The 27719-nt window shown below is 36.7% G+C and overlaps 1 protein-coding gene across 1 annotated transcript in view; it reads left to right on the forward strand.

The window, feature by feature from the left end:
- The window catches only part of DMD (dystrophin), a gene marked incomplete in the record, with an annotated part of 2117027 nt that overhangs the window by 976 nt on the left and 2088332 nt on the right, over positions 1–27719 (forward strand).

Below are 27719 nucleotides of genomic sequence, written 5' to 3' on the forward strand. Positions count from 1 at the left end.
ATCAAATTACCAGGTACTTTTATTAAGAAAACAACAGAAAAACATGAGGGGCTTCTAATCATAATTTGCATTCAAGTCACAGTGTTATTTCATGTCTATGATGACCTAACTTTTCAGTAAAACTTTTTAGTTTGACTTTTTTTTAATATAAACTCCAACTTTTTTAAGAAAGTAAAAATGATTAACAAAAAATGTAACAACTGACCATGTCACAACAGTAAAAATAATATATATAATGTATGAAGAGTACAATGTGTCCCAAAGAGGTGGATGAAGATTATCTCTGTTTTTACCTGCCTTTGACTTGTGGATTATAGTCATTCCCTGAAATAGATATGAGGGTCTATAATTAAGAATGAAAGAAATGAAATCTCTCTAAATAAGTAACTATTCAAAACTTCTGGGAAAAGAGTCACAAGAGAAGTTTCACCTCTGAGAAAAAATTGTGGAAAGAAATCAACAGTTTGCGTGTATTGATTTACAAAAGATGCTACTGATTTTGTAGTAAAACATTTTAATGTAATTTCCTTTATAAATTTCTTTGACGGACATAAGAATTGATTTCTGATTGAAAAGCCATTCAATTTAGAGATATTACAAAAATACAAAGCATATGTTTGTTCTTTGTAATACACACATATTTATCACTTGATCAATTGATACAGCTACAAAATTAAAACCAGAAACCAGTATATAGAGCAATTTAGGGAGAGCAGCAGAATTTTAATTTTGACATGGAACAAGATAAACAAACCATCTGCTTTGTCATAGATATTCGAATGACTTTTTAAACTCTTAATCAGAATTTGAAGCAAGCTAACCTTTTTGCACAAGCCCTATAGGACTTTATTATAGTACGTGATCAGGTAATACTTAGGCTAAATGGCAATGAATTTCTTAAGAGAAAATGAAAATATTCACAAAGTTACGTTATACATTAACTTTTATTATCTGGCAACATACTACTCTTTGAATGTATTGACATTTGAATCCAGTTTCTTAAATTGCATTAGTTTGAAATACTTGAGTACACTTGGTTGGGTTTTAACCAAAATAGTTACCAATTAATAGAGAATAGCACTGTATTAACATAAGTGTTGCTTACTTTTAGAATTACTTACACACGGTTTTGCAAAGAATCACTCAAATAATTGATTGCAAACTATATATTTCTTTAGAATTTTCTAAATGATGCAAATTTTCTTAAATCTAATAATATCATCTTTTAGAATTTCATTTGCAGAGTCTTTTAAGGGCATCTTAACTATGAAAAAAAGATTGCTGATCTAAATAGATAATATACTTCTTAATAAGAAGCCCTCTGTGTCTCTTATGTGGCATAGCAGTATGGAAAATACAGTAGAAAATATTATTATAATTGTTACTCTAAACTTAAAGACCAAAAAATGTTCTGTGCAAATTTGTTATTTAAGGAAGAGAGATATTGGTTGACACTACTCCAGCTAGATAGTACTGAAATATAAATTCATAATTTGGACAGAGATATTAATACAGCTTCCTCTTTAGTCCTAAAGTATACATTTGAAATCTGTAGGCCAAGTCATTTGCTACATGTAAAACAAATTGTAAAGTTCTTAACCACTTGGGTGGTTTAATAAAAGAGATTAAAATCTTTGTTCTCTGGAAAAGTCAAGATTTTTAAATTCTATTTTATTATCTTTCATCATGGTTTTATCACAAAAATAAAACAAAGTGATTTCCCAAACTTTCCTTACCCTTCCACTTTCTGCTGTAATATTTCCCTAACTTATTAAAAATGATTTATCATATTTTTCATTAAACCATTCTTTCTTGCACTGCAAATGCAAGAAACATGATATTTTGGTGTGACGCTCTATTTTTATATAAACACACATCCACATTTAAATCACAGAGTACTGAGTTACCTAAGAGAGACCTTGAAAATTAATTGGAAATTAACGTTTCTATAAAGATAATTTTCTTTCTTTAAACTCATTTTTTTAAGTATTGTTAATTTACAATGTTCTGTTAAGTTCAGTTATACAGCAAAGTGATTGAGTTATATATATATATTTTCCAAATTTTCTGTTTATATGTTTTATTTTCTATTTAAATATACCTCATTTGAATAGATACTGACAAGAGAAATGACAAAACATCACAAACCATGAAGGAAGAAGCAGACGTAGGTTTTATTGGGCCTGAGGTTGAACAATGGAAGGAAGGGGACTCTTTTTGGAAAACTAATACAAAATTATGAATACAAAATCAGGTGGGGCTTGGGAGGAGCCAATATTACAGACGCACTTGCAGACTTAAGCTTTGAACATTTCATGGGAAATCATCTCTGTATGAAGAGATTTGTTGCGGTTGAATCTCTTTTACCCCTTCCATTTTAAAAGAAAATTGATGCTAGTTATATTTCTTTAAAGTATATATTATTTCTCAAAGACAGGCTTTTACTTAATGCAGATTAGAGAGTTAAAGGAGTTTACAATCGTAGGAATTTGACATTTCTGCCTTTCATTCTGAAAAGATACATTGATTAAAGTGATGTCAAACTCAGTTAATGGAGGCGGTGCAGTTATTTCAGATATACAGAGTATGTAGTTTGAAGGAAAGCCAAATCACAGTGAGAAGGAATAATGATGACCTTGGTTTATTTTTATACAGCACATTCAGGGTGCGATTGGATTTAGAGGGAGGCCAGAGTTTTCTTTCCTGCCATAGTCCTATGAGATTTGTGTTCTGTTATCAAGGCAGTTGGTTCATATAGGAACATTTTGTTGGGAAAGATATAGGCTACAGTATGGGGTATGAGAGGACTTTTTTTTAAATTAAATGCAGCCAAGCACCATAGCATAATTCCATGAAACTTTTTCTTTGGCAGTAGGGTCCATGAAGCAGGCCGATCTTCAAAACTCAAACAAGCAAAAACATAAACACCTTGTGGTCTTCATCTTTTTCCTCATTTAAAAACATCCATTCATTAAAAGTCCTTGGAATTTCATGCTGTACAATATTGACAGAGGAATACTCATAATGTATTTGGAGTTCTGAAGTTTCATACAGATATGAAAAATAGGTTGGCAGTGCTGTGTGTGTGTGTGTGTGTGTGTGTGTGTGTGTGTGTGTGATCAGTTGCTGAATCTTGATTGATTACTTTGAGATCCCCTGGATTGTAGCGCACCAGGCTCCTCTGTCCACGGAATTTTCCAGGCAAGAATACTAGAGTGGGTTGACTTTCCCTTCTCCAGGGGATCTTCCCAATCCAGGGACTGAACCTGCATCGCATCTCCTGCATTGACAAGTGGATTCTTTACCACTGAGCCACCTGGGAAGCCCAGGCAGTGCTATAGTATAGTTTATTATTTTGCCAATTTGGAAGGGGGTTGTCAACTTCTGTCACATGTAGAATTGTCCTAACATCTTTATATTTGTAAAATGTCAAGCTTCCTCTAATTAATATTGTAAGTGAAAATGTCTTTCAGAGATTCTGATAGCCTCTCTCGAAAGGGAGAGTAACCCTGCTTTTTGTGAGTCACTCATATCCAAATGATAGTTTGAAGAGTAGCAACTAAGATGATTTGGTTTGCTTTTTTCCAAAAATTAGGGTATTAAAAGCTTATTTTCCCATGTATTCAATATTACAGCATATTAGAGTTTTGCTAGTGCCTTTTTAAACCACATGGCTCCTCCAGAAATTCTGAAATGCTTTAACTCCAAGGGACGTGCCCTTTGTCTTTCCCCATTCAAGATTACTGCTCTGCCCTGAATATGGCCACAAAACCAAAAGCCGTGGCTCCAGTGGTTTAGGAGAATCTTAAATGTCTCAGCCACAATTCTGACAAGCAGCAGGCAAATGAGGGTGCAGAAAGGGAATGGCCCTGCTCATTCATGCTTAGAAGAGTCCTAGTCTTGTGACCACACGGAGTCCCCCACATGCCCATTAACAAAAGCCGAGGTCAGTGCCCTCACTCCCAGAGCTGGAGTCTTCCATTCAGGCTACCATTTTAAGGAAAAATTTTCATCCAGCTCTGTGCTCAGCCCTTATGTTCTGATATTCATTCACAAGACCTCAGAATTTCAATAGCTGAAAGAAGACACAGAGCAATTTTCTGGGGCCCTACAGTCCAGAGAGGTGACTTTGCATAGTCTGTAATGATACTAAGCCCAGAGAAAACAAGTGTTCTTAGCAATCTGGATTGAGTTTGGAAATCAGTTTCTTCCCAGTCTCCTTATTATCTTTTACCTTCTGCTTCAGTGCCTTGCTTTTGGTTTGTCATTTTCACCCCATTCTTCACCAAAGGAAGATGGGGAGAATTAACAATTACCTTTAATTGGAAAGGAACTGTCATTTTGATGCTATGCTGGTAGAATGTTGATGCTGTTGTTGTTTTGGGTGTGGATAAACGAATCTTCCAGAATTGGTAATTCAGTATTTTGATTCCATATAATTTTAAGCCACTGGTTTTCCATAAATTTTGAGTGTTAGAAAAATGGTTTCCTGTATATTAATTTTTAAAGCTGAAATGTATCTAAGGCTACTTTAACATATTTAGAATCTGAGGAAGAACGTTTGCCTCTATTTTTATTTTATTTTTTATTTTTAAGAGAAAACTGGGTTGCTTTAATGAACAGAAGGAATATTAAAGTGCATGGTATGGAAGCCAATGTTTATCCATGTGATAAAGTCAGAAAGTAGGTAGCTGAATGAGTTTTAAACAGTTAACAGAATTTTAAAGAAACTTTTGAAAAATGCCTACATTGTCACACTCTTAGTTTACACTTAATGAATATTTAATAAATATATTTAGTAAATTCAGCCCATTCATAGGCATTACAGCAATGAGGGATTTATATATGCCAAAATAATATACAGGTTTTTGCCAGTTTATCTTCAACTTTTAGCTGTTCTTTATCTCTAACCTTAAGAAATAATTGATGTTTTAAAAAGACCATGATTCACTGAGCACAATTAGCATTATCATGTCTCAGTATGCCCAATTATGGGCAAATAAAGGGGTTAACCGTTCAATGTTTTCACCCTCTTCTTGGCTTTGGCTTTGTTTTGTTTTAAATTGCTCTTCCTCCTCCCACTCTGCTTTTCGCGAAGACTGTCATGGAATCAGGACTATAAAAGGGCATAAACATCGGTGGCTTTTTGCTCATTCTTGGCACCCATCTTTATTTGCACACAACTTGTCTGCTCCTTTATCAGATTACAGCAGCAATAGTACCTTAGCCCGAGCTAAGTGCTGACTTAAAGGGCACAGGAGTCAGCACACTCTTACAAGTGCCGATATTAGCCTTGGAAACTGTGAGGTCAAACTAAAGACACAAGAAAGGAAAAAAAAAAAAAATCAGAGTCAGAACTGCTCAAGTATTTTCATCAAAGGCAAGCTGAGTAATTCCTTTATATATAGATGCTCATGAAGGCAATATTAGAAATAGATTGCTGACTAAGCAGGCAAAACGTTTCCAGACTAGTTGAGGGACAGATAAAATTATGCATGAAAGTGGTGAACCTCAGTGGCTCTGATATATTGGAAAATAACTAGGAAGGAAAAGGGAAAACTAGACTCTAAAGAATGTAACCAGATACAAGCAGTGTTGGCATGTAGGTGGTTAACTGAAAGAGCTTACTGGAAGCTCAGACAGCTGGGGAATCCTGATTTAGTAGAGCCTGAAGGGCAGGTCAGGAGCCATGTGAACAGCTGCTGAAGAGCTAGAGAATTCCTCTGGATTAGGTGTACATACCCCGTCTCTAATGGGCTATGTCAGAGAGCACCAAGTGTTATCACAGAGTTTACTTCACTCAAGCCTATGGACTTTGCAGTGTTTTCCTTTAAATGTCTAGAAATAGAGTGGCTCTAGAAATAAATCCAGAAATAAAAGTATCAGAGGAAGTGGCTCCTTAAAGTTTGTATTGTGTGGGTTTCGGTGACCAGTGTTTGAAGAAGGAACTGTTTGCTATTCATGCATTTAGTCATGTAACTAGGATGTGTTGAGCACCTACTTGTGCCAGATACTGTGCCATGTTCTGGAGATAATGTTCTAAATAAGTGCACTTACTGGGATTAGAATTTAGGAGAGGAAATATATGTATATATAATGTTTATGCACTATTTAAATTGCATTTGGGATAAGGACTACAAAATAACGTACACCTTGTTAGAAAAATGTATACTAGTGAGACCTAGACTTGTATTAGAAACTGGGGGAAGGATTCCTAAGAAATCAGCATTCGAAGTATGACAGTGCAGAATGGAGTTGGCTCATAGTTGTCTAAGGGAAAAAGAGGGGAATGTTACATTCAGAGGGATCAACAGATGTGAAGGTGTAGCATGCTATGACGAAAGAACTGAACGAAGGTCAGCTTTCCTAGACTCTTAATTGGGGCAGTTTAAATAAGCATGCAGTTGATACAGTGGCCTGGGGTCCAATCATTCAGTGCCTCAGAGCTCATGGCAATGATTTTTTTTTTCTGTATAGTTAAATCAGTGGTTAGCTTTTAAGGGTTTCTGTTAAGGAGGTGAAATGACTATGTTTGTGTTATTTTTGCTTTTTTTTTTTTTAAGAATAGTATTCTGTTTTGTGAAGAAGAGATTAGAAGGTGTTAAGAGTAGATGAGGAGCTATCAGTCTGAAGCTCTCAATCTGGTAGTTTCTCCAGGGACAAAAGAAGATGATGTTGACTAGAATGGTAACATTGGAGTTGAAAGAAGTGGATTGATTTAAGATTTACCTAGGAGATGGAGTCAATAGGAATTAGTATTGAGTTGGATGTGGTGCTTTCCATGGCATGTAGAATTGGGTGGATAATAGTACCATTTAGAAGGAAAAGACTTGAAGAGAGCTAGAATAATGGGAAGAATTGGGGGTGTAGAATAAATTCTTAATGGAGAGCGTGGGTGCTGGGAACCTGGGGATGTGAAGCCTACTTCTTTATTGAGGACTCAATGTCTCTTGTTGTTCAGTTACTAAGTTGTGTCTAACTCTTTGCAACCCATGGACTGCAGCACGCCAGGCTTCCCTGTCCTTCACTATCTCCCAGAATTTGCTCAAACTCATGTCCATTGAGTCAGTGATGACATCCAACGATTGCATCCTCTGTCGCCCCCTTCTCTTCCTGCCCATAATCTTTCCCAGCATCCAGGTCTTTTCCAGTGAGTTGACTCTTCACATCGGTGGCCAAAATATTGGAGCTTCAGCTTCAGCATCAGTCCTTCCAATAAATATTCAGGGTTGATTTCCTTTTGGATTGATTGGCTTGATGTCTTTGCTGTCCAAGGGACTCCCAAGAGACTTCTCCAGAATCGTAGTTCGAAAGCATCAATTCTTTGGTATTCAACCTTCTTTATGTTCCACCTCTCATATCCGTACATGACTACTGGAAAAACTATAATTTTGACTATATGGACCTTTGCCAGCCAAGTGATGTCTCTGCTTTTTAATATGCTGTCTAGATTTGTCATAGCTTTCCTTCCAAGGAGCAAGTATCTTTTAATTTTATGGCTATACTCACTGTCCACAGTGAATTTGGTGCCCAGAAAAATAAAATCTGACACTGTTTCTACTTTTTCCCCATCTATTTGTGGTGAAGTGATGGGACCAGATGCCATGATCTTCGTTTTTTGAATGTTGAGTTTTAATCCAGCTTTTTGATTCTCCTCTTTCACCCTCATCAAGAGGCTCTTTACTTCCTCTTCACTTTCTGCCATCAGAGTGGTATTACCTGCATATCTGAGGTTGTTGATATTTCTCCTGGCAGTCTTGGTTCCAGCTTGTGCTTCATCCAGCCTGGCATTTTCCATGATGTACTCTGCATATAAGTTAAATAAGCTGGGTGACAAAATATAGCTTTGACATACTCCTTTCCCAATTTGAAACCAGTCTGTTGTTCCATGACTGGTTCTAACTGTTACTACTGGACCTGCATAGAGATTTCTTAGGAGGCAGGTAAGGTGGTCTGGTATTCCCATTTCTTTAAGAATTTTTTACAGTTTGTTGTTATCCACACAGTCAAAGGTTTTAGCATAGTCAATGAAGCAGAAGTAGATGTTTTTCTGGACCTCCCTTGCTTTATCTGTGATCCACTGTAACTTGACAATTTGATCTCTGGTTCCTCTGCTTTTTCCAAATCCAGTTTGTACATCTGGAAGTTCTTGGTTCACATACTGCTGAAGCCTAGCTTGAAGGATTTTGAGCATTACTTTGCTAGCATGTGAAATGAACACATCTGTGTGGTAGTTTGAACATTCTTTGGAATTGCTCTTCTTTGGGATTAGAATGAAAGCTGATCTTTCTAGTCCTGTGACCACTGCTGAGTTTTCCAAATTTGCTGATATACTGACGTACTGAGTACAGCACTTTAACAGCATCATCTTTTAGGATTTGAAATAGCTCAGCTGTAATTCCATCACCTCCACTAACTTTTTTCATAGTAAAGCTTCCTAAGGCACACTTAACTTCACACTCCAGGATGTCTGGCTCTAGGTGAGTGACCAGAGCAACATGGCTATCCAGGTCTTTAAGGACTTTTTTGTATAGTTCTTTGGTATATTCTTGCCACCTCTTCTTAATATCTTGTGCTTCTATTAGGTCCTTGCCATTTTCTGTCCTTTATTTTGCCCATCCTTGTATGAAACATTTCCTTGGTATCTCCAATTTCCTGAAGAATTGTGTAGTCTTTCTCGTTCTACTGTTTTCCTCTATTTCTTTGCATTGTTCACTTAGGAAGGCTTTCTTATCTCTCCTTGCTATTCTCTAAAACCCTGCATACAGCTGGGTATATCTTTCCCTTTCTCCTTTGCCTTTTGCTTCTCTTCCTTTCTCAGCTATTTGTAAGGTCTCCTGAGACAACTATTTTACCTTCTTGCATTTCTTTATCTTTGGGATGGTTTCGGTCACCACCTCATATACTGTGTTACTAACCTCTGTCTATAGTTCTTCAGGCCCTCTGTCTACCAGATCTAATCCCTTGAATCTATTCATCACCTCTGCTGTATAATCATTAGGAATTTGATTTAATGTCCCTAGTAAGCATAGATCGGAGAAGGCAATGGCACTCCACTCCAGTACTCTTACCTGGAAAATCCCATGGACGGAGGAGCCTAGTAGGCTGCAGCCCATGGGGTCGCTAAGAGTCAGACAAGACTGAGTGACTTCACTTTCACTTTTCACTTTTCACTTTCATGCACTGGAGAAGGAAATGGCAACCCACTCCAGTGTTCTTGCCTGGAGAATCCCAGGGACGGGGGAGCCTGGTGGGCTGCCGTCTCTGGGGTCGCACAGAGTCGGACACGACTGAAGCGACTTAGAAGCAGCAGCAGCAGCAATGAGCATAGATGAGACCAGCTACAAAGGTCATATAGAGCATGAAGAGAAGGAAGCCAGGAATTTAGAAAGGGAGAGAAAACACTTCAGAAAATCATCTAAGAAGTATCTAGAATGAATGTTGAAATCCTAAGGGAAATAATATGTCTGTAAGGAGGAGTGTGCCTTTCCTTCTCCAATTTAATGACTTTGTGAATGTGTAACTCACTCACAGCACCAGGTGTCTTGGCTTCCACAGTCTCTACCATCTAGTTACCTCTAATTTCCTTTCCCGTATTGGTATTTCTATGAGATATCACCAAAATGTTGCCTTAGTAGAAAAGCTTCAATAAATATTTAAATTGTGTAATGTCTTCAGCTTTTTCATGTACTCTATGCTTCCTAAAAATACCTTCTTCGGAAACCCCATTTCAACTGACTACTGTATAATGAAATGAGCCTTCAGTGTAAAACATTTATCATAGTCTGAATTTCAATTGCTCAGTCAGAGTTGTTAAGCAACATGAAAAATCATCCTTTAGAGAATACAGAATTGGATAGATATGACAAGGTAGGTTTGCACCTTAATGTTATTTTAGTTAATATAGATGTTTATTGGGAAAGTGTCTAAGATTTCTTGAGAACCATTAGTAAAATTGATTATCCTTAAATCTGGAAAAATGGTAAAAAATACCTGGAAAACATTGACAATTCAATTTAAATAAGACTGGAATTGTACTGAAGAGCTAGAAGGTACTTGAGTAATTGAAAGTTAGTCATGGATGAGTGTAATGTACTTACCAGTTAGCTTGGGGGGAAGTAGGACTAGATAGAATGATATGATATTGAGCAACTCCACTTGCTCTACTTTATTTTACTTGCTTATAAATATACATAGTTGAACACCTGCAATATTCTTTCTCCCTTTTATGAAATTACAGCTCAAAGTCAGAGAAAAATAGGCACGTACCTATACACACACTCACACATATACTCATAAATGCCACTACTGTAATATGTCAAGAGAGTTATAAACCATGGTGCAAATCAGCCATAAATGATTACTTATAGATTATATGATTGTGAAAGTTTCATTGACGAATCCACATTTATAAGTAGGCCTTAGAGTTTGGGCATATGGAGATGTGAATTAGAGAAAAAGCAGAAGGAACAATGATTCATAGACAAGAATTCATAAGGCATTGATATATCCTACCTAAACAATTGGGCTACCCTGGTGGCTCAGATGGTAAAGAATCCTCCTTCAGTGTGAGAATCCTCCTTCAGTGTGAGAGACCTGGGTTCCATCCATGGGTTGGGAAGATCCCCTGGAGGAGAGCATGGTGACCCACTGCATTATTATTGCCTGGAGAATCCCCATGGACAGATAAGCCTAGAGGGCTACAGTCCATGGAGCTGCAAAGACACAATTGAGCAACTAAGCACACACACAATTACTGGCAGTCCCTTGTAGGTACATAACAGTATTTGTGGTCCACCTAGTCTTCAGAAGTAATATATAACTTTCATACCAAGCATTTCTCTGGGTATATTATATGCATCTCAGCTAATGCTCATTACAGTTCTGGGAGAGAGGAGATACAGACGTTTGTATTTAACAGATACAGATACTGAGGTACAGAAAGCTTAAGGAATTTGCATACAGTGGCTCAGTTTGTACTGGAGTCAGGATTTGAATGGTAGCAGAGTGACCCAAGGATTCAGGTTCTTAATCAGTCAACTGCCAAAACCTCTCAGATTTTGATCGAGAGTGTCTGCCAGAGCTCTAGAGGAGATAGAACAAATTAGAAAATGGAAAGAATCAGTTATCTTCTAACAAAAACTAAATATGTTTTATTAAGAATGTTCCTTTAAAAAAACTCATAAAGTTTATGTTCAGTTAAAAACTATAGAACCTGGCATATTGTAGTTTCTTAGATAAAAAACAGAGATGTCCTGGGACTTCCTTGGTGGTCCAGTGGTTAAGACTTCACGTTCTAATGCAGGGAGTACAGGTTTGATCCCTGGTCAGGAAACTACATGCCTTGGGGTGTGGCCCAAAGTAAAAAAAAACAATCAATTGGCTAAAAGAAAAAAAATGGAGAAGGAAATGGCAACCCACTCCAGTATTCCTGCCTGGGAAATCCCATGGACGGAGGAGCCTGGTGGGCTACAGTCCATGAGGTTGCAAAGTGTCAGACATGACTTAGCGACTAAACAACATGGATTTTTCAGTTTCTGTTATGTGAGTACTATAAGTAAGAAGCTAAATAATTAAAAGCCTTATTTGTGATTTTAAAAAAAGAAAAAAACTGAGATGTCCTAAAAAAACCTCATATCTATCCTCTAGACCTTCTCAGGGGCTATTTATGATGATAATCCATAATAGATCACTTGTTTTCGTGTTTTATTCCTTTCTCAGGCTCTTGACTGTGTGAGCTTGGAAGGTCATAGAATAGAACGTATGTAACCCTTGATCTGTTGTAATCATCTACAGCGGGTTCCTCAGAAGGATCTCACTAGATGTCTTCCTGATTTTATTTTACTTGTACATAGGCTACTATGCTAGATGAAGAAAAAAACAAGGACTGGGCCCACAGAAATAAGATTTAGTGGAGGACAGAGAAGCCATGTGTCCATGGGGTTGCAGAGAGTTGGACACGACTTAGTGACTAAACAACAACAAACTGTGAACAGAAATAAAGTGGCTTTACTGATATATATAAAGTCAGGTATAAATAATAAATATAATTGCTATTATTAAAACAAAACTGAAATAATCTCTTCCATTTGGAAAATATAAAGAAAACTACAACATAGTTGGGGAAAAAAAATGGGAAAATGATTTGTTATATCCATATTTTACTTCCCAATTAGACAGTTTGTTATTTCATTCCTTAAGAAGCTATGAGTCATTTCATTTTAATGTGAAACACTATTTGTTTTTGATAATTTTTAAGAAAACACTATTATAAATGGAATTATCATGCTATCCTGATAGTATGATACAAATATAAACATAAAATAAGTAATGTATTTCTGCTTTTTATATCCATTAGTAGAACTAGATACTGAGTTTTTTTCCCCTAAAAATGTTGTGCTTTCATTTTTTTTTCTATTCAACCTTCACCTGACTTAGTTCAAGTGAAGTAAAGAATGCCATGTCCCTAAAACCAATTCAGAAAAAACTTTCCGCTTCATTCTTGAGCTTGAAGCAGTGGTCAGTATTGAGCATTTCTCCCTTCTTGAAAAATGTCTTCCTTGAGATGTGCATTGCACTTTCGTAGGCTTGTTCCCTTTTCTTTGGATGTTCCTGTTCAGTCTGCTTCGTGGGCTCAATCTCTCTACTCAGCCGTTAAATATTAATTCTTCAGAGGTCAGTCCTAGCAGGGCTGTCTTCTGATTCTATCATCCCTTCCACAGTCACTGTACCCACATGCATGCATGTGGTTTTATTAACACTTATTTGCAGATAACTGGCAACGTTATACCTCTAGCTCAGATTTCTGCAATGAATTCCAGAACTGTAATTTCAATTTCCTGGTTGGCATCTCCATTTGTATGTGACAAAGCCATCTCCACTCCAAGTGGAACCTCCCATCTACCGCACAAAACCTGAGCTTTTCTCGCTGTTCCCTTTATCAGTGAATGGTGCTACCTAACCATCCAGTTGCACAAGCTAGAAACCTATTTCATCCTTGAAACTTTTATCTCTCTCATCCTCTTATTTCTAAACCACTGCCAATCACTGTGGGTTTTATCTCCTGAACACTTTTAATCCGCTTCTCTTTATTTTCTCTCCCATACTAAGGTTCTGATTGTATAATCAAGCTTCTCCCTCTCACTCATAATACAGAAGCACTTTCCTTTCTGGTTTCTTTGCTTCACCTCTTCCCCATTCACTCTATTCTCTAAAATTCGTCCAGTCAGCTAAGTATGATAATATCACCACCTGCTTTATCAGCACCCACTTAATTGTAGCATCTGTTGACCATAAGGAAAGCAAAAGAAAATAAAACAAGATCTAGATACTGGTTTCATCTGTAATGCTTCCCCCACTTTACCACCTTTCTGGTTTTCTTTCTGTTCCTTGAATAAGCCTTGCTTCCCTTCTGCCACAGGGCTTTTGTACTTACTATTCTTTTCTTTATTTTTTTTTAAATTTTTACTTTATTTTACTTTACAATACTGTATTGGTTTTGCCATACATTGACATGAATCCACCATGGGTGTACATGAGTTCCCAAACATGAACCCCCCTCCCACCTCCCACCCCCTATCATCTCTCTGGATCATCCCCGTGCACCAGCCCCAAGCATCCCGTATCCTGCATCGAACATAGACTGGCGCTGTACTTACTATTCTTTCTTTTCTCTCTCTCCTTTACCTAGATAATATCATTTTCCCTTATCAGCCACTCTCTCTGAATAGAAGTCAAAACTCCCAGAGTAGATAAAAGTTTCTCTGCCATGTCACATCCCTCGGTAACACATAGCAGTGTTGTAATTCCCTGTGTGTATACATGCGACTAATGCTTATCAATCAGATTTTAAGTTCCACAAACCCATCCCCATCAGTTGTTTTTGCTTGCCATTGTTTCTCCTGATCCAGGAACGAGTCCCCCTTTTGCCCTCGCGTTCACGCCTGGCATTGTGCATTCTGTAGGTTTGTATAGAACCTTCCCGGAGCCAAGTGGAATTTTTGAATAAGTTAATTGGTCTTTAAAATTTCATTGCACACTGTTATTACAGCTGTTTAAATATAAGAACATATTATAATAATAATTTTATTCTGTTTTATGAACATTTTAAATGACAACATAAGAACATATTATAATAATAATTTTATTCTGTTTTATGAACATTTTAAATGACAACAAAAGCACTGTAATCCTGGTTGGAGCTTAATGTATATAAGTATTGAAGGTATGGATTTTGTCATTGGGTTTTATTTCCTTCTTTAATTCCCCATCCTCCATTTTACTCTAGAATATTTTGGTTGTTCATATCACTTTGTTTTGTTTTTAGCTGTTTTCAATTCATGTACATTTTCTAGCATCTGTCTTTGTAAACTCTCAGTGACACTTGTCAGTGTTAACTGCCTCCTTCATACCTTAGAGGTTCTTCCCTGATTCTACGCTACTTTAGTCCTTTTCTTCTTTCTCTTATATTTGTTCTCGTTTTTCCCTCTTCCCAATTGCTATCTGTGAATATTCTGGAAAAATCAGACTCTTACTTTTCCAATCTCTCTCTTGAAGAAGAGGTGCATTTTTTAACCTCAACAAGCTTGAGATATGTATTTGGGTGTAAAAGCAAAGTTGTTATTTCATTTTAAGATGTTTTAGAGAAGAGATGCTGACCACTCAGTGATTTGTCCTGAGGTGTATAAGGTGGGGAGGACTTCAAGGCAAATTTAAAATAATCCCTCTGAGAAAGGGCAGAAAGAGTTTTGCAATTAAAATAAATTACACTGTATAAAAATATATCATTAATAACAATATTCCCATTTTATAAGGTAAAGATGACAACTTGCAGCCAAACATGGAAGGAAAAAAACCTGTACAATCTCAGCCATAATAGTTAAGTAGTAGTATATTAGTCACTTAGTCATGTCCAATTCTTTGCAACCCCATGGCCTGGAGCCCACCAGTCACAGCCATAAGTAGAATCTAAAAAGATCAAATGCATGGAAGCAGAGAGTAGAGGGGGTTACCAGGGGTGGGGAGCTGGAGGGAATGGGGGGATATAGATTAAAGGTACAAGACTGTGGTTATGTAGGATGGTTAACTCTAGAGATCTAATGTACAGCATGGTGACTATGATCAATAACACTGTATTGAATGCTGGAGATGTGTTAAGAGAATAGATTTCAGGTGCTGCCATCACAATAGATAAGTATGTGAGATGATGCTATGTTAACTTTACTGTAGTAATCATTTCACTGTGTATGTGCATATCAAATCATGTTGCACGACCTTAAATATATACAATTTTATTATAAATAAGTTTTTTGAGTGACAGCACTAAAGCTGACAAGGATGAAGAGACTGGGTCTCAGTGGGATGAGGATGTAAAATGGTCCAGCCATTCTAGAAAACAGTTTGACATTTTCTTCTAAAACTAAACATGCAATTACTGTACAACCCAGCAATTCTACCCTTGTATATTTATCCCTGAAAACGGAAACTTAGGTTCCCACAAAAACATGTACATGGATGTTTAGGCCAGCTTTCTTGTTGCTAGCCAGAAATTGGACACAACCCAAATGTCTATCAATGGGTGTATGTAAAACAGACTGTGGTACATCCGCATCATTAAATACTACTTAGCAATAAAAAGCAATGAACAATTTATATTCATACAACAACTATGATGGATCTCGGGCACTAAGCTGAGTGTAAAAGAATCAAAAGGTTACGTACTGTTATTCCTTTTATATTGCATTATTGAATCACATTTATACAGATAAAGAACAGAATATATTGGTTACAACAGGTTAGGAATTGGGGGTGTTCTGTTTAGTGGTGCCACAAGGTAGCCTGAGGTAATGGACTTATTCTGTGTCTTGATTGTGGTATTCGGTATACAAAGCTATACTTGGTAAAACTATAGAACTACACACACACACACACACACACACAGGGTTATAGATGAGTGTATGTGCTGCAGGTAAAATCTGAATAAATTCTGTGAATTATGCCAGTCAATTCCCAGTTTTGACATTGCGCTGCAGTAACCCAAGGTGTCAACACTGTAGGATGAAGGTTGTGTAAGACATCCCTGCATGTTTTGTTGCAACTTCCTGTGAATTTATCCTTACTGAAAAAATATTTTTTTAATACAATGTTAAACCTTTAACAAGCCCTCAGTGTCCTAACGGCTAGTGTATCATCACCAGACCTAATAAACAAATAAGTCTTATAAATTAATAAATCCACCACTCAGAGTCCAGGCAAAGGATGGTTTAATGCTAACTCACTAGAATGCACTCCATTTCTATTATACAGGAACATGCATCACACATTGAACAAAATGTCACTGTGATTTAAGCTGTGTTCTAAATGTCCTACCTTGTGAGGTATTGTGCTTCAGATTGTTTATGACCAAAATGTCTATGCAGAAAGAGCTGGTATTTCACAAGTTATGCTGGTCTATGGACATAGACACTGGACAGGGCCTGAGACTACTTTTATTTTCAACATGACTCTACCTACCAAGGAAAATAAGCATAATCAAGCAGATCTTTAACTATGATTTATGCAGTGCCTGGCACTGAGCTAAGCATATCTAATACAGATTGTCCTCAGTAAAAAAATTAGGAATAACAATATTGCTTCACAAAGCTTACATCTTTTTGCCATTAAAAGGATTTATATAAAACTGCTTAGTGAGTGACACGGGTATTGGGAATCTATTTTTTCTTACTTTGTATTATTATAAATATTAAGATTAATGAATTGCTTATTTTTATATAACTTACAAAGAAATAACAAATTGTACAAACAGATACATAGATCAAGAGACAATCTCTCTGTGTGTGAATATGTGTGTATGTGTATGATTGCCTTCCTTTAATATCATCTTAAATCCATCCTTCTAGTTGATTCCCAGTCTAGGGCTTCCCAGCTAGAGATAGAGAACCTGCCTACCAATTCAGAGACATGGGTTCTATCCGTGGATAGGGAAGATCCCCTGGAGGAGGACACGGCAATGCACTCCAGTGTTCTTACCTGGAGAATCCCATGGACAGAGGAGCCTGGTGGGCTACAGTCCATAGGGTTGCAAAGAATCAGACGAGACTGAAGCAACCTCTAGCTTAATATCCTTTAGAGAATCCTCTAGCTACAAGGTGCAATTCAAACCCCCTTCTGGTGTGGTACATGTTCACATCTCTCACCTCTTTATCTGCTGTTCCTCACAATACACACTTCTCCTTAGCCACAAAATTGTGTTTCCATGAGACAGTTCAGTTGCTCAGTCATGTCTGACTATTTGTGACCTCATGGACAGCAGCATGCCAGGCCTCCCTGTCCATCACCAACTCCCTGAGTTTACCCAAACTCATGTCCATTGAGTTGGTAATGCCATCCAGCCATCTTATCCTCTGTCATCCCCTTTTCCTCCTGCCCTCAGTCTTTCCCAGAAACAGGGTCTTTTCCAATGAGTCAGTTCTTTGCATCAGGTGGCCAAAGTATTGGAGTTTCAGCTTCAGCATCAGTCCTTCCAGTGAACACCCAGGACTAATCTCCTTTAGGATGGACTGGTTGGATCTCCTTGCAGTCCAAGGGACTCTCAAGAGACTTCTCCAACACCACAGTTCAAAAGCATCAATTCTTTGGTGCTCAGCTTTAGTCCAACTCTCACATCCATACATAACTACTGGAAAAATCATAGCCTTGACTAGACGGACCTTTGTTGGCAAAGTAATATCTCCGCTTTTTAATATGCTGTCTAGGTTGGTCATAACTTTTCTTCCAAGGAGCAAGTATCTTTTAATTTCATGGCTGCAGTCACCATCTGCAGTGATTTTGGAGCCCCCCAAGTTAAAGTCTGACACTTTTTCCACTGTTTCCCCATCTATTTGCCATGAAGTGATGGAATCAGATGCCATGATCTTAGTTTTCTGAATGTTGAGCTTTAAGCCAGATTTTTCACTCTCCTCTTTCACATTCATCAAGAGGCTCTTTAGTTCTTCTTCACTTTCTGCCATAATGGTGGTGTCATCTGCATATCTGAGGTTATTGATGTTTCTCCCAGCAATCTTGATTCCAGCTTGTGCTTCTTCCAGCCCAGCATTTCTCCTGATGTACTCTGCATATAAGTTAAATAAGCAGGGTGACAATATACAGCCTTGACGTACTCCTTTTCCTATTTAGACCCAGTCTGTTGTTCCATGTCCAGTTCTAACTGTTGCTTCCTGACCTGCATATAGGTTTCTCAAGAGGCAGGTCAAGTGGTCTGGTATTCCCATCTCTTTCAGAATTTTCCACAGTTTACTGTGATCCACACAGTCAAAGGCTTTGGCATAGTCAGTAAAGCAGAAATAGATGTTTTTCTGGAACTCTCTTGCTTTCTTGATGATCCAGCGGATGTTAGAAATTTGATCTCTGGTTCCTCTGCCTTTTCTAAAATCAGCTTGAACATCTGGACATTCGCGGTTCACATGTTGTTGAAGCCTGGCTTGGAGAATTTTAAGCATTATTTTCCTAGCGTGTGAGATCAGTGCAATTGCGTGGTAGTTTGAGCATTCTTTGGCATTTGCCTTTCTTTGGGATTGGAATGAAAACTGACCTTTTCCTGTCCTGTGGCCTGGAGAATTTTGAGCATTACTTTGCTAGCATGTGTATGAGTACAATTGTTACGGTCTCAAAAAACAAAAACAAAACAAAACAAAACACCATGCTATCACTATGTATCTTCCACTAACAATTTCTATTCATTATTTTCATGTTAGCTTATGGCAAATTGTTCAAAGCTGTTCCTGACTCCCCCTAGGTCAGCATATATTACCCCTATTCTAGGTTCTCAGGGAAGTTCACTGGAGATCATTCTATGCAAGTAATTATATTCTCTTTTTCCGTGTCAGGCTGTCTCTGATTTAATTCCTTGCTCCTTGAGAGCAGGGTTTGTGCCTCTTATCTATGGGCTCCTTGTGACTTAATTGTTGGGTGAAATAAAAGTGAATGATCACATTTGTTTGACTGGTATTGGCATGGGATCATTGTGTGTTTGAAACTCAGACATGCAGCCTGAAAAAGGTTTGTGTTTAACAATTAAAACTAGCATGTATTACTATATTCCCATACACGATATGATAACTAATGAAGTAGAAGAGGATAATCCTTAGAACATGATTTTTTCCTAAGTGCTCAGTGAATTTTATAAAAGTTATCAATCTCAGACTAAAATATTTGTTTCAAAATCTAGATCACGCATGCAGTCAGAAGTGCCTTTTGGTTTATCTCTGTAATTTGTTGTCCTCTATTTTTTTCTTAGTCTCAAGAAGTGTCAGAGTTAAAAAAAGAAGCCTAAATTGTGGGGATCCCTTTGAGGGGCTACATATTCGGCAATATCAAATTAACACCAAGCTGTACAGAGGCAGGAAGGAAGGGTAGCAATTCTGAGAATCACTTCTGTTCACACATTAAAAACATGCTGGGCCTGCAGTTTTTTGATATGGGCACAGGAGCTGTAAGTCTCCAACTGGGTGTCTGAGGACAAATTGCTGAGGAAGTAATGGTTGGCTTGAACTATCTTGAAGACAAGTGTTTGCTTCTGCTTGAGCTATTGTTGGCCTTTCCCTGAAGGGACTTAGAACGGAATGTCCATTCCAGGGAGTATTCGGTTTCAGATAGATGCCTTCCTGAGCTCATTTTCCACCCTGAGGGCTGTCCACAATGACTGGAAATCTTTCGTCTGTTTTAATCAGGAATGGAGCTCGTTTATAAAAGGCAAGTTAGTCACTAGGTAACTATGTGCACAAGCAGAGTCCCATTACGTGTATGCCCAAACTCAAGGTGAGAAATGTCTGTTGAATGACTCAAACATGCAGAATTCAAGGGTCTCTAAAAAAATAGCATTGACTAAATTCGTCTAACAGCCTATTCATATTTATTAGGTGGACTCTTTTGCACTCAAAGTAATGCTTTTATTTATTTTTATTTTTTGAGAAGTGCCTGTGAACTATATTTTCTACATTATGTTAACATACTATTCATGCATTACTGAAATCCATACATTGGGTGTACCCTGGCATTTTATGAGAAAAACTGGCTTGAGTGATAATAATGATTTGCTGAAGCAGTGGGTCCTCTGACCTGATTTAAAATGAAATTGAGTTTCTGCAAAGTAATATAGTAACTTTTTCTTTCATATTTTATCTTTGAGTACATTACTTGTTTTTTAAAAGAAAATTTAATGGGAGCATCGTACCAATCTATTTTGACTTGAGAAAACATTAACCAAGAAAAAGACATGATACAGACTTGTTTTATCCATGACAATTTATGATGATAGTTCTATGATTAAATTTTCTTAATGAAGACATACATTACTATTGTATTAAGTCTTCAACTAAAATAGATTATGTGTCCCATTTTTGATCTTCATATGCCAAAAGTAAAGAGCTTCCGAACCAATAAACAATCCAGGCCTTGAATAACATGTTGTACCTAAATTAAGCTTACAGGCATTCTGGCTGGGGATTGCACTGCACACATGTGATATAGAATTGAAAACTGAAAGTACAGGCTATGAACAAGAAATCTAAGGAGAGCTGAGTTCTAAGCTGAGACATGTGTAAATCAAGTTATACCCCTGAATAATTAGTTTGCATGTGTGCATTGTCTTTCATAATGAATGATAATGATGAAAACATTTCTTATATATAATTTGCTCCCTAAAATAAAACTGTAGTGAAGGAGTACATTACAATGCTCACTTGACAGATCAAGTAGCTGAGTCTATATTAATGGCATTATAACTTTATTAATTATACTATCCCTACTGTTAGATTACTTACATCTGGATGTTGCAGGCCATGTCTTATATGTGCTTATATTCTCATAGATCTTAAAATATTACCATGAACTAGGTAGAAGCTCAAGAAATGTGTGTTGAATTCATTCATTCATATCCAAAAGTGATGGAAAGAGAGATCAGTTGCCCATAAATTTCTTTTGACCTAAACCATTTAATAATGATATCTAATATTTTAGAAATATGGTATAGAAAGTAATCTCAGATAGTTTTCAGAAAATAGAATTATGTACATATATACCCAGAGTTCTGAAAAATGACTTAGACTGTTGATTCAGCCTGCATCCCAAGTATACAGTTTTGCATGTCCATTTTAATTGTTCACATTAAAATGTTATGCTCAGACATAGCATTCCCTTTTGGAATCTTGGCTACTTATAATAAATAAAAACATACCCATTTATAATAGACATATAAAAAGGATATTAATTAATATGCCAAGTATTTTTCCAATTGCAAGAAACCATTAAAATTGTATGTAGGTATAGTATAGGTGTAGTGTGTCTTTTATTAAAGAGTATAATTGATTGCTATAAATAGTAATATAAATATTCATATTATTCAAGTACTTATCTTGTATATGCTGACTTAGCCTCAGAATTCTTTCAAACGTAAATTTCCATGGGTGCAAAAGGGAGTTCAGAGTTAGTGTTTAGTGGGAAAAAGAACATCTGGCTTTTAATTCTATACTTAGAATACATTTGGACCCATTTTAGAGTTTTCCTTGAAGATAAAATCCAGCTTTCAGGTGGTATGTATGTGTGAGTGTATGTAAGGAAAGAAAAACACAGCAGTTCCAATATGTGTTTCCTAAAGTAAGGTATTCCCCACATAAAATAGTTAGCTTCAGAGATGTGAATTACTTTTGTTAGTGGATATGCTTATAGCATTCCCTTAAATTCATTCCCTCTAAAAGGAAGAATAATTTCCTGCTTAAAGATAATTTTAAAGTAAGCACAGATTATTGCTATATAAACCAAAATTCAAACAGAAGGATTTTAAAACATTAGGACATATTTCCTCTCCATCCTAAATTTGAGAACTGATGAAATTTTAAATCTTAACAAGTTTAATATATATATAAACAAAATGTTCATTTAAGTGTAAAATCTGTATGTCTAATTTCCAAGGCCAAGAAATTAAATTGCAACCTATTACTCGGCATTATGTGACGAATATTATCTGAAAGCATCTGCTACATTTTCTGAGTTAGGTGTGTACATCTTGATATTGGTAGTCAATTTATGAGGACAAATATGCATGCAGCCTAGGAGTACAGCATTTCATTTCATTGACTGCAATTAAGAGCGTGATTATTGACATCTTATTCATTGGGAGAGTGTCGTTTAATGTTAATTGGAATGAATGTGAATGTGTTCACATTCTTAGTTAATAAGTTTGGTCATGGAATAAAATCTTAACATGTCTGATATGTCTTGAAGATCAAGGCTATTCCTTTAAACACAAGGGGGAAAAGGGTCAAAGGAAGTGAGATAGCATCTTTCACTAGATTTCCAACATGAGTGTTTTTGGAGGAGAAGAAATAAAGCCTTCTTTAGATGTGAATGAAGTGTGTAGTGTGCCATTTCCTCCTTCTTAATTCTGAGTTTTGTGCCTGTTTTTCTTCTGTTACACTTAAATCCTTACCTTTAATTCACTTGTCTGCAGGACTTTGACTCCCAGTAGGCTGTGAGTTTTACACAGTAACAACTGTTATTTCTCTGTCACTTGTACATAGTTACAGCCCTGCTTTTTGACCAATTAAAGTACAACTGAAAAACACATCTGGAGCAGATTGTGCTGAGCCATTGTTCTGGAGACAAGTGTAAGAAGGTTCTGGTTTTATCCCAAATAAGAGCCTTAGTAGGACATTAGGGATGGAAAAAGTGGAATGTGTTTGAGAGATATCTAGATATTTGGTTGGTAAAACTTAATGGAATTTGACTAGGTAATGAGCAAAGAGAGAACAGTTGCAGAGAAAAAAAAAGTCACTGTTGACTTCCTAGTTTCTGACTTGGGCAAATAGAGATTCATACTGTATATATTTGTACTTACATCCCTTTAGAAATTGCTGGAATGCTTATATATATTAAAAAAACCCAGTACTTTTCAAATGTGCAGTCAATTAATTTAAGTAGCTTTAAAGACAAAAGTTAGATCTAATGTTTAGACATTTCCTTTGGAAGGGTTGTGCAGTTACAAATTAAGCTCACAGAAACAGAAAACACATACACACTTAATCATAGTGCAGTCCTCATCACCCAGTGCCCAGCAAGGCAGAGGCAGGGTGACATCATTTATAAATCCTGTTAGAAGACTGGCTTTTGAATACAAGACAGACTTTAAAATAATACCATTTTATGTAATAAAATAGTTCATGCCCTGTACTAGAGGCATAGTGGTACCATTGTTTATCTGGGTAAAACACAAAACAGGAAATAATGTCTTCCAACAGGGAGAATAATCAGAATAATCATTAATTAGGATATTTGCAATTCCTTTGTGAGGGACTATTCTTTGTTAGATGAAATAAAGCTCTCTGCTTTGATTATAGTTATCATCTTGTGAAAATATTGAATGAGTTTAGATTCCTAAAGGAAATTAAAAGTTAGGTAAAATTCACATTCACTTCGAAATTGCTTGTACCAAAAGATACTGATTAGTGCAGATGAATATGAGAACTTCATTCAAAGAGATTAGTACAGGTGACAAGCTTAAAAATGACCTTAACTCACAAATTGGAAAATATTTTTCACTGCTCTCGACTGCTGTCAGTTTCATGGAATGTGCAAGGTCATGTGTTACCTGGACCCAGCTTACTACTCCTGCTGCTTTTCTCACCACTCTCCTTACTTCCTACTTCTTGCCCTTTAGCCAGAGGGTCCTAGGTGGGAACCCCCAAACCTCCTGCTCTCATATTATTAGGTCGACATTTTCTTGAAATGCCTCCCCATGCACCCCTCTTCTTGATAAAATCTTTCTCTATTACAGTTTGGTATTCATGTCATCCCATGAGAAACCATTTCCTAACACCTTCGTCATAGTCCCCTTGGCACTCCATCAGACAAGGCGCAGTATGCTTTCAAAGTGTTCCGATGGCATAACTCTTTAGAAATGTACATTGTTTGCTATATTTGCCACTTTATTTTAATTTTAGAATTTAAATTCCTTAAAGGTAAGGGGTTTGATTTATTATGATTATGGTGGTAGTGTTATTTTTATTTCATTGTTGTGCTCTCCCACCCTGGACCTAGAAATAATTGCATGGCTTAGAATATAAAGGTATTCAGTTAATGCTTCTTAAATAAATAAATGCATATGAGGAACTGAGTTCATTTAACACTCTCATTATAGTTAATCATCTTTTTTTGTTCTCGTATCTAGTATATGCATATCTGTTTGTCCATGTATGTGTGTGTGTATCCAATGGGAAACTGGGAATGACCTCAACTCAAACACAAAACATTATAAATGGAGGATGATAAATATATTGTATATTTGTTTCCTAGGGCTACCATAACAAAATGCCATGTCAGATTGGGCAGTTTAACAATAGAAATTAATTTTCTCACAGTTCTGAAGACCAGCCATACAAGACCAGAGTGGTGGCAGTGTTGAGTTTTTCTGAGGCCTCTTTCTTTGGCTTGTAGGTGGTTATCTTCTTTACTCACTTGGTCTTTGTTCTGAGCATGTCTCTGTCCTAATCTCTTCTTATAAGGACCCTAGACATTTGGTTTAAGGCCCACCTTCATGACCTCACACTTAACCTTAATTACTGCTTTAAATGGGCTCCCCTGATGACTCAGATGGTAAAGAATCTGCCTGCAATGCGGGAGACCTGGGTTCGATCCCTGGGTCGGGAAGATCCTCTGGAGGAGGGCATGGCTACCCATTCCAGTATTCTTGCCTGGAGAATCCCCATGGACAGAGGAGCCTGGCGGGCTGCAGTCCATGGGATCGCAGAGTCAGATACGACTGAGCAAGTAAGCACAGCACACCACTTTAAATACCCTATCTCCAAGTATAGTGACCTTCTGACGTGTAGTGGCCTTTCGCACTTCAGCATACAATGTGGAGGGATGCAGTCCAGTTTGTAACAACAGAAAAAAATGTCAAAAACCAGTTTTGAGAGCAAAAAAGATTGACCTCTGAGTGGAATAGGGAAGAGGAAGATAACTCAGTTCTTTGAGTTCTCTTCCCACTCTTTCTGTGAACCAGTCAGGTCTGTGGGAAATGGTTTTGTAATCCTTCCTGCTACAAGGATTCAGTGGCTTGAGAGGGTTTTTCCCCCTCTGACTTAATGAGGACTGTTAAAAGTGTGGTTGTAGTGCAAGTGAATCCTTTGTGCAAGGTACAATTAGCAATTTGTCACCACAAAGCAGGCAGGGCAAAAGACCTGTAGGAGAATAAAGAGAATGTGCTCAGAAAAAAGAAAATAAAAAGGGGGAGGGGACTTGAAAAGTGGCAAACAGGAGAGTGTAAAAAATGCATGAAAAAGATTTAAGATTTTAAAAGATGATATAGACAGACAGGCAGATAGACAAGATAGATGATAGGATGATAGATTTGGCTAAAGGAAGTCTGGTATTTGGTCTGTGGTTTTGCTATTTCACTAGCTTGACATCCTGTGGTGAAGAACACAATCATAGACCATCACAGCTGGAAAAAGACCTGGAGAATGTTTTCTAAGCCCTTATTCTACAGACATCAACAGTGAGATTCCAATTCTCATAGCTAGCTAGATACAAAGTCAGGACTAAGTAAAACCCAGGTGGTTCATAGCTGGTGATTTTCACATCATACCACTCTGCTAAATAATTGTATGGTTCAAAAAAGTCTGTAGTATATGAGCCTCAAGGTGGTATCTTATACTGCTTTCAGAGTCCCCACATCTTCATAAAAAGTGATAAATTCATTTGACTGCAAGTTCACTCTTCAGTAATTATATATGTAGTTCATAAATATGCACATATAGAGTGATGTTGAAATGAACATGTATATGTTTATAGACATCAGGCCTGGTTATTTAAAAAAACTATTTCTGTAGCAATTATCTATCTTCCAGTTTTCTATATATGCAGGAAAAAACAAAAACAAAAAGCTACAACAAACAGAAGGAGAAAAGACTAGGGAATTAGTAAGTCAAAACTATCACTCCTCGAATTAAAATAAATAAATTTCAAAAGCCCCATAACTGGGCCTATGTGTTCATCCCCGTGTTCATCTTTTCCTATACAGCACACATTCCTGCTAAGCTTGACTATTTTAACTTTCTAGAAAGTGCCATCCTCACTCTCATTTCTGCACCTTGATTTGTCCCATTCCCCTCTAATTTGCACAGAAAATTATGGAATTTTCTTTGTCTGAATTTCCTCTAAAATTCTTCAATTTCCTCTGACTTAGTGTAGTCCTATTGGAGCCTTATATATATCTCTAAAGCCAAAGTTACCGTATTATAGAAATTATTTTTCCACTACCATTTATTGCCATCTTATTAAGTCCTCACTCACAAAATGTAGAATGGAAACCCTTGGAGGCCAAGAAATGTGGATGCAATATTGGGAAAAAAATGTTTATGGAATGGTTATTATGATTAATATAGAGCTTTCCACTTACTGGAGTAAATATTTGTATTTTTGACTCATGTCATTATTCTGAGCAACAATATTGGTGGATAATCTATATTATAAGCTGTGCAAATCATAGGATTATTCTAATTTGGGCACAGAGATTGAACATTCATTGATGTTAAATCAATGGTCAGTTGTTACAGGTTGTTTTGGAAATGAATAAATAGATTCCATTTTTAAAAGTTTGTCCTCCATAAACTAGACATTGTTAAGTTCATCTTAAGCGATTTGAGTGCATAGGTTTCATATCAATTTGCATGATATGCGTGTTAAAGATATATGGTAATGAAAAGCAAAATCTTGTGAACAGAAAGTGTTAAGATTCTTTAAATTTAGCCATAATATCTTTTATTCCTTAAGTTTTTGGAATATTTTTTCAGCATTACTATTAGAAAACTTCAACTCTGAAAGATAAATCTTTGAAATTATTGATTTGGAGATAAATCATACACCCAAAAGAAAATGTCACCCTTAATTGGTAGAAGATTCGTATAGAATGAGATTGCACTGTAGATTATTTCAGTGTTTATAATTGTACATTCCAAACTTTCTCCGATTAGGTTTTTTATTATAGGAATTGTTAATTCTATTTAAAATTTATTTTTAGCTTAAGATGAGAAGAAAATAGGCTTCATTGTAGAAAAATATTGTAGAATATTTCACTTAAAAGTTCCAGGACTAATCTCATACTATTCCTACTTTTTGCATATAAATGTTGATTGCAGTTTCTTTATTTACAACACTTAGGTGGAATATTCATGCCTGTGGTACTGGCAACTATTTGAACTCTTTGTGCCTGTTGCCAACTCCCATGGATTCTATGACAATAAAAATCATGTCTTGTACATCTTTGTATTTCTTATAGCAAATAGATCTCAATTCTATGGAAGATACAGAATTAAGAGTTTGAGATAGCAGAGTAAGAGCATGTAGTTGATGGGAAATATACATGTAGTCCAGGTCAGACTTACAGAGACAGTGGCTCAATGAGCCAGGGACTCAGTAAGAAGGACTAATATTATTTGGTAATGAGTGGCTGGCAAATTATGGGAGATGAGGAAAAGGGAATGGTGATAGCAGACACCATGATGGCAATCTTCAAAGAATGCTCTATGGAACACTAGTTATTCAATGTGGAATCCCTATGTTTTTCCCCACTCCTCAAAAAAAAAAAAAAAAGATGTATGCATTTCTACAAGAAAGGAAAATACTGCTTACTGTAGAGTTTCCCAGTGTGTATGCAAGGTGCTCTG

Source organism: Capra hircus (genome assembly GCF_001704415.2).
Source record: "Capra hircus breed San Clemente chromosome X unlocalized genomic scaffold, ASM170441v1, whole genome shotgun sequence".
Taxonomy (NCBI): Eukaryota; Metazoa; Chordata; class Mammalia; order Artiodactyla; family Bovidae; genus Capra; species Capra hircus.